This window comes from Panthera onca, chromosome D1, assembly GCF_046562875.1.
Source record: "Panthera onca isolate mPanOnc1 chromosome D1, mPanOnc1 haplotype 2, whole genome shotgun sequence".
In the NCBI taxonomy this organism is placed as follows: Eukaryota; Metazoa; Chordata; class Mammalia; order Carnivora; family Felidae; genus Panthera; species Panthera onca.
The window spans coordinates 93383101-93395301 of NC_138348.1; the positions used below are offsets into that span (position 1 = coordinate 93383101).

Sequence of the window (12201 nt, forward strand, 5' to 3'; positions counted from 1 at the left end):
TTGTGTTTCAATTGTATACAGGATCTTTCTTTTAAATATATATTTTTTTAACATTTGCTTAATTTTGAGGGAGAAAGACAGAGTGTGAGTGGGGCAGGGGCAGAGAGAGAGGGAGACACAGAACTCAAAGCAGGCTCCAGGTTCTGAGCTGTCAGCATAGAGCCCGAGTCAGGATTTGAACCCACAAGCCACACAAGCCACATGAGCCGTGAGATCATGACCTGAGCCAAAGTCCGCTCAACTGACTGAGCCACCCAGGCGCCCCAATTCAGGATCTTTCTTTTGAACTCTTTCTAACTTCTTCATATCCCCCTTAAACTCTGAACCCCAGAATGCTTGGGTGGCTCAGTCCATTAAGCATCTGACTCAATTTCAGCTCAGGTCATGATTTCACGGTTTGTCAGTTCAAGCCCCATGTCAGGGATTCCACACTGACAGTGAAGAGCCTGCTTGGGATTCATTCTCTCTCTCTCTCTCTCTCTCTCTCTCTCTCTCTCTCTCTCTCTCAAAATTAATAAACTTTAAAAAAAACCTCTGAAACCCAAGGTGAGCATGCCACTGCCGTGAGTTTTTGAGAGGCATTTCATCAGTTCTGTACCTCCTGCCCATCTCCAGTGCCATGGCCTCACTATCTTTCATTCTGACAATTGCAAACGAACTCCCTGCATCTACTCTCCCAGTGAGAGTCCATTCTCCACACTGCTGCTTAGGGGAGTTGTCCTATGGTTGTTCAACCCCCATTTAGTAAGCACCTACCAAGTACCGAGCTACATACTTAGCTCTAATGTTCAAAACTGATCATGTCGCTCACTCGAGAATTATAATGGCTCCTCAGTTCCTATGGGGTAGATCCCATATACGTGGCACACCATTATGGCCATAGTCTGGATGCTATCTGTCTTTCCTCCTCCCCCCTGGCCATCTATATCCCACCACCAAGCTACCTTATTTCTGTAAAGGGTGGTGTTTCCCATCACCTCTTCCTGAAATGCCCTTTCCTCTCCATCTCCACCTGCTGGATTCCTTTTCTCCTGGCAATCCAGCTTTAGTCACCTGGTTAATGGAGCCTTCCCTGACTCTCCCACATAGACTACAGTGTTTCCCCAGACCACTTGGTTTATTCCCCTACTGTATAACTTAACATACGATGTTTTAATTATTTGCTTACATGTCTATCTTCCCCCATAAGCTCCAAGTTCTCCTTAAAGAATAGGGACTATATCTTATCTTTGCACCGCTGGTGCCTAACTTAATGGGTAGCATATAGTCAGTGTTCATTTAATGTTAAGGAAAACATGAATTACAATAGATAACATTTATTTTTTTTTTAATGTTTATTTAGTTTTGAGAGAGGGAGACAGAGCACGAGCAGGGAAGGGACAGAGAGAGATGGGGACACAGAATTTGAAGCAGGCTCCAGGCTCTGAGCTGTCAGCACAGAGCCCGACACAAGGCTTGAACCCATGAGCTATGGGATCATGACCCGAGCCGAAGTCTGACACTAATCGACTGAGCCACCCAGGCGCCCCACAATGGATAACATTGATTGCAAGCTTACTCTCACCAGGGCTGTTCTAAGTGCTTTATTCATGTAATTCTCCTAAAACTCTATGAACGGGTACTGTTATTACACTCGTTTTACATATGGAGAGATTGAGGCACAGAGTGATTAAGTTGCCCAAAGTTACTTGGCTTAACTCAGGCTAAGGCTACAGCTGTGTGCTTAGTATATCACAACTCTGCAAAAGACCTGCATCTGAGGATATCAGAAGGAAGACACCCCCACTTCCTCGTCCAACATTCTATGCTTACGTGTAATTCTAGTAACAGAATAACTTCACACTCGTGTTGTTGAGTATAATCAACTAAGACATTCATATCTTTTCCTTCCATTCTGTTTTTTGTTCCTAAATGCCCTAGTCCCTGGTACCTACCATTATAATCCTGCTGCTTTTTGTATTTGCTCATTTCTGTAATTCTGACACTTTTACAGCTTCAGGGAACCGAGAAATGGACTCTGTTTCTCTCTCTCTCTCTCTCTCTCTCTCCATGAGTATCAAATTCACAAAGGAAGAGACTAATTAAGATCTTCAATTCCTCCACATCCAACAGAGGATATCCCATTTTTCAGTTAAAGATGACTGTTCCCTTGCCTCTAAGGATTTACATTCAGAAGGAAATGCTTTTGCATTAAATATATGTGAACGGTTTTCCACTTTACACTACTAAGTCTTTATTCCCTGTGTTACTTTGGTTGCTTGTGTGTGTATTCATAGATTTGTTTATATTTACCTTGAATACCATAACTATCTCCTGTATTTGCAGAGAGCCCTCTATCCTGGAGTCCCTCCATCCACCGTTCTACATGGATCTTTGGTTTTCTATACCATAAGGGGTTTCTTTTTATGACATATCCTGGAGCTCAGTTCCTTGGAATGAAGATGACGACGAGATCTCTGTGGGTCCCACAAAGAAGCACAGTCTGACCAAGGAAAGTTCAGCTTCACTGTGACCTCATTCCCCATCTCCACGATGAGTAGAGAATCACCTAGATTTTAAGAGCAGCAGAGAAGTCACTATTCTGACCAGTAATGGGAACCTTCCTTCCTCCCTCCCTCCCTCCCTCCCTCCCTCCCTTCCTTCCTTCCTTCTTTCCTTCCTTCCTTCCTTTCCTTTCATGTGCCCTTCTTCTTTTCCCATGGCTTCTCTGCCATGTCCTCTCCCCTTCCATTTTCTCTACTCCCATCTTGCTGCCTGTTTATTTTTAAAGCCTTACCTCCTAGGTCCTGATTGCATAGCTCATAAATATTCAACATTTCCTAGAAGCAACCTCTGAATGATATTTCACCGCTCAGTGTTGTTCCTTCATCTAATCAGAAATGGGGCTAGACTTTTCTCAGGGTCACCTGCCTCCACCCCTGAGCCCTGCACTTATCAGTATGGGTGCCTTACTTTCCTCTCCATGATCTTAATCATAAAGGGATTGCCCACTGAGACTTTGGAGCTCCTCACTGGCTCCAGCCTTGATAGGCCCTGAGACCCCTATCTCTCAATGTGAGAATTCTCAAATATTCTACGATGAGAAGGTTTACCTATTCTAGGGTAATAACCCTGGCATAAGAAGAGGAGAAGGAAATATAGGAACAGATCTGGAGTTATGATCGGAGTAGAAAAATTACAAGCATTCTGCTTGACCCACAGAAGACATTTAGCAAATATTTTCATCGTGCTGAATGATTTCCTATATGCATATAAAAATGGAAAGAGGGGTGCCTGGGTGGCTCAATCAGTTGAGCATCCTGACTTCGGTTCAGGTCATGGACTCGTGGTTCATGGGTTTGGACCCCGTGTCAGACTCTGTGCTGACGGCTTTGGAGCCTGCAGCCTGCTTCGGATTCTGTGTCTCCCTCTCTCTGCCCCTCCCCCACTTGTGCTTGTTCTCTCTCTCTCTCTCTCTCTCTCTCCCCCCCAAAATAAATAAATAAACATTTTTAAAAATAGAAAGAAAAATAAACTGAAATATAAGCAATATTTGGTTAGGTGTGAGGGAATATCTACAATGTTTCCATCTTTTCTCCATTTAACAATATTTTGTTAATTAATAGTGGACAATATAAAAGTATAATTTTTAAAAAACAATTAATGTTTATTTATTTTTGAAGGAAAGAGAGACAGAGCGCAAGCAGGGGAGGGGCAGAGAGAAGGAGACACAGAATCTGAAGTAGGCTCCAGGCTCTGAGTTGTCAGCACAGAGTCCTATGTGGGGCTCAAACCCACAAGCCATGAGATTGTGACCTGAGCCAAAGTCAGACGCCTACTGACTGAGCTACCCAGGTGCCCCTAAAATTATCATTTTTAAAGTGTTAAGTAGAGGAAGGAAGACAGGGAGGTTATGGGTCCAGGACTCTCCTCAGGACATAAAGCCCCTGCTTCAGTGGGCATGAATGTAGGAGCAGCCCAACCCAGGCAGCAGCCAATCTCAACTTTCCTCCACTGGTTTGGAAAAAGGCCCAGCAAAGCCACCACTCTCTTCATGGGGGAAAGGAGCGAACAGAGATGAGGGAATAGGACATAAATGCAAGGAATCCAAGAGTGGTAGGTCCCTTTGCAAATATCCTCCCCAAACGTCCCTCTATGACATTTCAAACAGACCTTATCCAGCCTTGGCTTGAATCCTTCCAGAGACAGGGAGCTTAAAGGCTGGCAGGGAAGCCTAGTCCATGATGAGGCAGCTCCAACAAAGAGAACAGCTCTTTTCTGTGGATATCTGCTACAGACCTAGCTTTGTCTCTAGCTGAAGTATTGGTCAGGAAGTGGTTCGGAAGAGAAATGGGATCAAGGAACAGAGATGGAATCCAAGAATCAAAGGAAAAGAAATCTCTCATTATGATTTCAATAACAGTTGAGACACTGGAGACTGAGGGCCAAGTTCCCCTTTTTAACATTGCCATGAGCCATCTCTGCCCAAAACCCACAAGAAGACCTAGATTGGCAGAGGTTGGGGATAGTGTGAACAGCAATGACTTGGGCCAGTGTCCAAAGAAGCAGCTTCATGGCCCCCTTTTGGGCCCTATTTTGGCACCGCTTAGGTTGGAGAGGGGAGTGAGGAAATATTCTATGGGACTATTTCAAAAGGCTAGGGCTGCTGTCAGAGGAAGCTGTAAAAGTGTGTGTGTGAGGGGGGAGGGTCGGTGTGGGGACAGGGCCCATGTGTTTTGGGCTCTATTAACTAACTCCCTCCCATCCATCACAGCCTCCCCCCGGGGCCGCTGCAGCCCTGGCAGCTGGGTCACCCCGGGGAGGCTGGGCTGGGGGTCCCTAAAGGGAGCCAGGCTTCAGGCAGAGGAGCGGAGACACATGTGTGCCTGGCTGGGTTGGGGCTGGCGCCTCATTGAGAAGGGGGCTCTCCAAGCTGGGCTTCATTAGGGCAGTGGCACTAATAGGGGAGGGGGTGCAGGGGGCTGGGCTGACAGCCAATTACTTGCTCGTCTGCATTATGGATTAACCCATCTGGGCCTGGGAGATTGGCTCTGAAAGGGGCACAAAAGGGGGGGCGTGACCACAATCACACACTGAATTATCCTGTCTGAGCGCAATTGTCCACCAACAAACGGGGCCTCAGGATGGGTGACCCCCTTGGGTTCTCTCCTTCCCCCACCCCTCACCCCACAAGAAGAGCCAGAGATAAACTGCTGCCTGGTTAAAAGGCAGGGTCTGGGACAAGGACAACAAGGATGCGGGTCCAGAGAGGCAGGGGATTTAGGGGAGGAGGCTGGGTTTGGGATGAAGTCAGAGAAGCCAGGAGCCAAGCAAAAGTTCTCCCAACAGACTTTTGTACTTCACTCCTCTACCTCAGAGGGAAAGCGTGACCTAAGAAGTTCCCCCATCTGAAATATGGAACAGAACCAGAGAGTAGAGGGTCTCAGCAGAGTCTAGGGAAAAGAATGAAAGGAAGGGCTCTCAGAGTCAGGTGTCTCACATCTCACCCATCACCTCTTCTAAGGCTAATTGATTCCAGACATGAATAAGGGGTCCTCAGATGGGGTCTTGGAGGACCCCTGCCCTGCTCTGGCATCTCTGATGCTCTCCCAGTGGGAGTGCCCGCACCCTCCCCCCACACCTCCTCCTCCAGGAGTAAGCCCAGGAGCAGGGTGAAGGAGAGAAGAATGGGAGGGGGCGGCAGGCAGGGGGGCTCTCTCTGGCTAATCCCCTCATTACCATCTCATAATCAGAATCACGCTTTCAATGTAAATGGGGATGTTAAATATTGGTTTCTCTAGGCACAAGCTCCTTTGGAGAAAATTACTGATGCTCCCCTTTTGCCAGTGCTGGCCAGCTCCCACAGTGAGGGGGGTGGTGTGGAACATTAGCGAGGGCTGGGGGCTTCAGTGTCCAGTTGGTGGGGAAGGTGGAGATGTCTGACAAGACAGGGCAGACAGATTTGGTTTTCGTTGGCCTGGGCAGCCTCCATTTCCGTGATTCTGCAGAAGAAACTCATCCAGAGGAAACTGGCTCATTTCAAGCTCACCAAGACTTTGTTGGAGCTGGTTGGCTTCTGGTCTCACACCACTCTTGACTGGAAGAAATCAATATGGAGTTGCAGATCCCAAAGTCAGATTACTGGGGTAAGGGAGGTATGTTCATCAGGGAGCTCAGGCGCTGTTGCCCATTGCTAGACCCGCCTGGCACACCCCAGGGGGAAGTGACCTGGACTCTCCTTCCAGCCATTTCCAGATACAGAGCACATCAAGTTACAAAAGCTTTTAAATGGAAAGCTTCGCGCCTGTCCTTTTACATCAGTCCCATGAAATAGGTATATGGCCGTTATCATTCCCAACTGGCAGGCTCGGCGTCCTCAAGCAACTCACTCAGGTTCACACGGATGGTCCATGGCAAAGTCATACTGTAACATGGTTCTTCTGAGTCCAGCCTCATTGTACCACACTCCAGCCTTTAAAACTGAGGCTACTGGCTACTGCTCGTATGCCACTTGTGGGGGCACAGAGGACACTTGGGGTGTCTGTAGTCTGACCATAGAAGTATGTGCCCGGAGGGGTAGGTACAGGGGGCTCATGCAGAGGCCATTTTCTGTTCTTCTCTATCAGCATGGTTAGGACACAAGGCCACAGACTGATGGAGAGGCCATCACACTGCCTGTCCTCTCTGTTCAGGACCTCCATCCCTCATTGCCTCCTCTCTACCCCAGGTTCAAAACTGGGAATGAAAGAACAACTATTTATTATTTTTAATTATTTTTAATGTTTGTTTATTTTTGAGAGGGGGTGTGTGTGGAGGGGCAGAGAGAGAGACACACACACAGAACGGGAAGCAGGCTCCAGGCTCTGAGCTGTCACCACAGAGCCCCATCCAGGGCTCAAACTGGTGAACTGCAAGATCATGACCTGAGCCCAAGTAGAAGGCAACTGAGCCACCCGGGCGCCCCAAGAATGAAAGAAAGTATTGTCCATATTAATAATGGTGGCTTCTTCTCAGGTTTGCTTAGCATTTTACAGTTCACAAAGTCCTTTTCGTGTGTTATATGATTAGATTCTTGTAACCACCTCATGACCTAGCACCGTTGCTTAATGCTTAAGGACACAGGTTCTAGAGTCCCACTGTGGGTTTACTACACAGGCCTTCGTAGCTGGGTCATCCCAAGCAGGTAGCTAGGTGACCTCAGGTAGGTTATGTCCCATTCCCTGCCTCAATGTCCTTATCTATGGAATACAGATGATAACAACAGCCTACTTCCTAGAGTTGCTGGGGACAATAAAAGAGATTACAGGGGCGCCTGGGTGGCTCAGTTGGTTGGGCAACCAAGATTTCGGCTCAGGTCATGATCTCACAGTTCGTGAGTTCGAGTCCCGCATTGGGCTCTGTGCTGACAGCTCAGAGCCTGAAGCCTGCTTCAGATTCTGTGTCTCCCCCTCTCTCTACGCCTCCCCTGCTCACGCTCTGTGTCTCTCTGTCTCTCAGTAATAAATAAACATTAGAAAAAATTTTTAAAAGAGATTACACATCCCACCTGCTTAGGGTCTGGCATATACTAGGTTCTCAATCAGGGTTAGCCAGTTTGAAGGGGGTAATAAGGAGTATGACCCAATTTTACAGATGCAGAGACTGAGGCTCATATTACCAGGAATTTGTTTAAGGTTACTCAGTTGATAACGACAGAGCTGATTTTTAATTCCAGGTGGGAATGGAATCTGCAGGTGGTCTGGGACTCCTACCCAAACGTTCCTCAAGGTGAAAAGAAAAGGGGCGGTCGATCTTCTGGGGTCCTTTGTTGTGTTGTGGTTGGCAAGGGCAGGTTCTTTTTCCGTTTAGCCAGGTTAGGCACACGCGGAGGAAGGAGAAGCGAGTCCCCCACTGTGGCCAGCGTGCGCCGGCAGCGACCCCTCCTCTCCCCGGCCGGAGGCGGTGAATGGAGCCAGGGGCACCATGTGGCTTGTGCTAAGCCTCTCCTGAAAAGAGAGGGCGGGAGATGCCTTCGGAGGGCCCCCTCCGGGGCCTCGGAGATGGCTTCCGCTGCTCAGCTCCCTCCGTTTAGCTTTCTCCTCATTAACTCCCCGGCCTCATTAATCAGCCCCGATGAAATGCGCCCCCGGGAACACTGCCGGCCAGCTCCGCCGTTTGGCGCTTTAATTATCCTCCCAGCGGGAGGAGGCGGGGTGGGCGAGGTGCTCGCGCGGACGGACGGACGGACGCGCGCGCGCACACACACACACACACACACACACACACACACACACACACACACACACACACACACACACACACACCAGTCGGGGCGCGTGCACACACACCGATCCTCCCGCACGTTCGCGTGCACACACCAGCCCGCGGATGGCCAAGCCCAAGCAGGTCCTGGGTCGTGACCCAGCCAGGGCAGCAGACACCGGGCTCGGTTCCCAGGAAGCTCCATCAGCCCCAGGCAGCGCTAGCTTCTACTGGGCATCTGTCGAAGGAGTACTATAGAGTTGTCATTTACATCAAGTCCCCTTCCTACAAGGGAAGGGAGAACTTCTGTCCAAAAAAGTCCTCAAACCTTCAACTCTTTAGTCTAATTTCATTTACTCATCAAACCCTCGCTGCCCCGCCTGCTGTGTGCTGTGGTTTCAGGTGCTGGAGACACAGACACAGTGGCTGGTTAGGCTTCAGGGAGTTCCCACACCATCCAGGAGGGAGACAAATGGAAAAAAATCCAATACAACTTGAAAACGCAGCAACAAAAACAAAAACCCACCATGGCAAGGTGATGTTCTTAAAAGAAAGTATAGGATGCTACAGAAGTGCAGAAAAGGACCTGGAAAGAGGCCAGGGCACGCCAAAAAAAAAAAAAAAAAAAAAAAAAAAAAGGTTTTCCTGAGAGGATCACAGCTGGAAGTGGGACGAAAAGTCTAAGTGGGAGTTAGGTGGTGCCGGAGTAGTGCAAACAGCAAATACAGAGGACAAAATACAGGCAGCACTGTGTGTGCAAAGCCCTGTGGGTAATTTGATCTGGTTGGAGCACAGGGTCCTGACCACGGGACAGCACCCAGGTGATGAGGGGCTTTGTGTGCTATGCAAAGGAAGTTGACTTAGATCTAACCTAAACGCAACGGAGGAGTTACAGACGGATTTTAAAGCCAGACAGTGACATGATTAGACTAATGTTCTCGAAAAACCTCTTTGCCAGCGAGGAAGAGGATTTGGAGGAGGACAGGAATGGAGGCAGGGAGGCCAATTAACAAGTTAGGTGACTGACGTGGTGTGGGAGGAGAAAGAAGAGGGGGGGTTTCAAATATTCCCAAGTTTCCTCTGTAAAGGGTGGTTGTGGGAATTGGGAGGAAGATTATGTTGAGATATTCCAAGGTGTCTGACTCAACTCAAATTAGAGGGAAGGCTGACTCCAGCTACTTCTGCCCTTGTGGGAGGCAACCAGGAGATTTATCTTCCAGGCCTAGGTAAGTAAATTACCTCATCGGCTTTCTCGTCCATAAGATGAAACACGGATTGGATGGGGTTTACAAACTCACACCTGTAGGGTCCAAGGAAGATAAAAGAAAAGATCTAAGCAGACCAGGGTGAGAATAGGTGCCCACTAAGAGGGCAGTGCCCTTCAACCACAGACTACTCCAGCCATGCTGGAAAGAGGCTCAGGATTGCCAGATGATCTATAGGAAAAGCCAGAGCTCAGTATTTTTTTTAAGATTAAAAAAAAATTGTTAAAAGTAATCTCTACACCCAACATGGGGCTTGAACTCACAATCCTAAAATCAAAACTCCCATGCTCTACCGATGAAGCCAGCCAGGTGCTAGAGCTCAGTGTTTTTAATATGGTATCTCCTAATTTAAAAATACCCATGCAATTAAAACATACTTGGTTTGAAACATATCAAATATATTGAAGTCCATGAATTTGTAAAGATATATTTTTAGGTTTATTTATTTATTTTGAGAGAATGCAAACAGAGGAGGGACAGAGAGAGAGGGAGACAGAGAGAATCCCAAGCAGCTCCCTGCTATCGACACACTGAGCCAAAGCTGGTCGTACAGGGCTTGATCTCAGGAACCCCATGAGATCATGACCTGAACCAAAATCCAGAGTTGGAGGCTTAACTGCCTGAGCCACCGAGGTGCCCCCATAATTTTATATACATACATATATAATTACATTTATATTTATATATTTAAATCACTGCTCACCTTTAGATGATGCTAAGTAATCAACTTGTTATTTTGAGAAAGAGTGAAGAGAGAATCAAGCATTTATCCTACCTTTCCTATTCAGAATGTATCTCAGGATAAACAAATCGTCTATGACAGGTTTTCTTTTTGCTTTTTTTTCCCTTAATGCTTATTCATCAATTTTTGAGAGAGAGACAAGAGCATAGCTGGGGAGGAACAGAGAGAGGGAGACACAGAATCTGAAGCAGGCTCCAGGCTCTGAGCTGTCAGCACAGAGCCCGATGCGGGGCTCGAACTCACGAACTATGAGATCATGACCTGAGCTGAAAGTCAGACACTTAACCAACTGAGCCATCCAGGCACCCTGATGACAGGTTTTCTTTACAGAAGTATTCCAGCTAATAAATGAAGATGGAATCACAGAATTAGAATGTCACAATTTGGCAATCCTTAATGAAATAATGGGTCTGGGTAATAATCATTGCTGGATGCTAATATAACAACACAACAACAAAACAGACAAGCAGCCATTACTCTTGGGACAAACGATATTGCCTATGAAGTATTCGTGCAACAACAACAACAACAACAACAACAACAACAAACCCAGACATTAATTGATTGGGCTTCTATATCTGGCAACCAATTTACAGAAAATATAGGGGCAGAAGAACATGTTAAATGACACCATAGGGATACATTCTCACAAAATCCAGACTATGGGAAATTCTACAGAACAAATGACTCAGTTTTTCAACAAATAAATTGCAAGGGAAAAAGAGAGATTACGTGGAGAACATCAGGTTCAAAGAGTCATTGCACAGTACAGACTCATTTGGATTCTAATTTGAACAATACCAATGAAGAAAAATAATTGAGACAAGTGGGGAAGTTTGAACGTTGGTTATAGAGGATATATTTTAGGTTGATAATGGTGTTGTCATTACATTATGTAATGAGTCCTTACTTTTTAGAACTACATTGAAATATTTACAGAAGAAATATGATTTCCAAGATTTGCTTTCAAATCATGAGGGGAGTGTGGGGGTATAGATGATGGAGGTTGCCTTTCAATGGATAAGTGCTGAGGCTTGGTGATGGATATACAGGGCTATTCTATTATTCTATTATTCTATTATTCTCTCTAATTTGGGGTATTTTTATTATCCATAATATGCTCTTATCCATAGTAGAATGTTTTAAAAATACTTTATGGGCCAAAATGTGTCTGTTGCCTCAGTTTGGCTCATGGGCACCAGGTTGTGGTTCCACTCAACTCTAAATTGCCTGTGAACCAAACCATCGGTGGTGAGAACCTTTATTACTAGACCTCATCATCCCAAACCTCTTCCTGGTCCCTTTTCAGCTTCTTTCTCAGAGGTGCCCATCTCCCAGGGAACAGGAAATGGTGTGGCAGAGAGGAGCATCAACAAAGCCATGAACACTAGGAAGAGTTCCCTGGGACAGAAGACACAGGGATTAGGGAGACTTGGAACTGCAAGTTAAGAGCTGTCACAACCTAGCACCCTTCCTTAAAATCCCTGCCTGCGCCCTTCCCATATCCCACTCTTTCTCAACCTTAAAGGTACACACAGCATCCGGCTGGACCTCCCACCGTTTACCTCTGCGTTCCAGAACCCAGACAAAGGCATCCACTGCCCAGAAAACAAATAAAATAATAAAAGACAGGAATCTCCCCCGAGGCAGTTCAGGTTAGAGAAGAGCGTTGTCAGTATGGGGAGACAGAGCATTTGGGGTGCGGGCGGGGAGCGAGTGAAAGTCCCCTTATCCGCTGGCTCCTGTGGGGGACTGTGCTGGACCCGGGCTTAGTGCTTTTTCTGTGCAGCCTCTTCTGGTTTCATCCCCTCCTCCCTCCACCCCTACTTCTCCCTCCGCAGTGGACGACCCTTCCCCCGGCACGTGTCTGCGCTGCTAGCTGCTCATTTAGAGCCGAAGAGGCGGGCTGGGAGAATGAATTACGCGATCTGAAGGCTGGGGGTAGCGGCGGGGCCCGGGACGCCAGGCGGGCGC

At 47.2% G+C, this 12201-nt stretch overlaps 1 long non-coding RNA gene across 4 annotated transcripts in view; it reads right to left on the minus strand.

Annotated features, from left to right (window-relative positions):
- Nucleotides 1-1567: 1567 nt before the first annotated feature.
- LOC132661039 (uncharacterized) overlaps nucleotides 1568-12201 on the minus strand; it is a 34836-nt gene continuing 24202 nt past the window's right edge. The window contains exons 4-6 of one of the 4 annotated variants that reach the window (XR_013550055.2): nucleotides 9460-9520; nucleotides 7731-7964; nucleotides 4363-6714 (exon numbers count right to left, since the gene is read on the minus strand). This is a non-coding gene — a long non-coding RNA (uncharacterized LOC132661039). The other 3 variants (XR_013550054.2, XR_013550053.2, XR_013550056.2) reach the window with 3 other exon arrangements.